Source organism: Enhydra lutris, unplaced genomic scaffold (genome assembly GCF_002288905.1).
Source record: "Enhydra lutris kenyoni isolate GAN:26980312 unplaced genomic scaffold, ASM228890v2 scaffoldscaffold21, whole genome shotgun sequence".
Lineage (NCBI taxonomy): Eukaryota > Metazoa > Chordata > Mammalia > Carnivora > Mustelidae > Enhydra > Enhydra lutris.
In genome coordinates, this window is record NW_019154105.1 from 38,946,130 (window position 1) to 38,947,342 (window position 1,213).

A 1,213-nucleotide genomic window follows, 5' to 3' on the forward strand; every position below is an offset into this window, starting at 1 on the left:
TATGTTAATCTATAAATTTATTTTTATAAATATTTGCTTATCTAAAATGAATTAAATACCGTAAATAGACGTATGCCTATTTTATCTATATTCCTAAAGTTTTATATTTGGCAAAAATAATATTGGGTTTTCCTTTACAGAAAAATAGAATACTTTAAACTCTGTTGTGTGTATGATTCTGGGTAGCAGAGATTTGGAAAGGCTTAAGAGGGAGGTGGGATTTGAACCCAGTTTTGAAGAATAATTGAAGTAAAAAGAATGGAACAAAATTTATTATGGGACTACTATTTTCTAAGTGTCTTAGACAAACAATTAAATTAAATTCTCATAGGTATTATTATTCCCATTTTACAGATGGGGAAATTGAAGCTCAAAAAATTTAACGAGTCTTTTCAAAATACCACAACCGACATGGTCAGGCTTCATTTCCGGAATGGCCTTTTCAATTCCAGCACTGTGATTTCCCTAAAAGGCAATCCAGTGCAGAGGGTGGATGCTGGAGAAGACTGGTTTGGACTTCTTTTTTCTTTATTTCCTAACTGATGTAAATTACTCAACCTCTCTTTCTTAAGCTTCTTACCATAGGGATAACAACACTGTCTCTTTAAGGAGCTGTTGAGATAATTCAGTGAGCTTTTACAAGTTCTGGGAATAGCAAGTGACACCTCAATACTCTATGGGAGTTAGCCTCCAAGATGTAAGGAAAAGGGGGAGGAGGGAAAGGAGGGAGAGGAGGAAAAATTTCCACTCTGTCAAATTACCTCTTCCAAAAGCAGAGTGTATTCTGGGTAGAAGGAATAGGAGGGGCAAAGACACAAAATCCGGCAAGGGACACAGCTAAGCCTTCTGTCTGACTAAAAATTGAGGAAATAAGGGTGGGACTAGGTCATTTTGGAATAAATCCAACCTAGATGGAAATTACTGGGAATATACACTCCAATGGCCTTGGCAGTAAACAGATATCATACCTCAGTTTTTATGAAGTTAATTTTCTCACATACTTTGCTTCCTGAATGCCTCTCTGTAAGGGCTGCTAAGTAATTTATAGTGTATGAATACAGCCTAGACATGTTCAATTTATACACTATTGATCACTTAACCTAAATCTAGATTAAGCCTATTTTTATAGAATTGGAAAAAGTTCTAACTTATAGAGTTGTTTTATATATACAACATGTATTTTAGATGTTTGGCTGGAATCTGATATGATGAA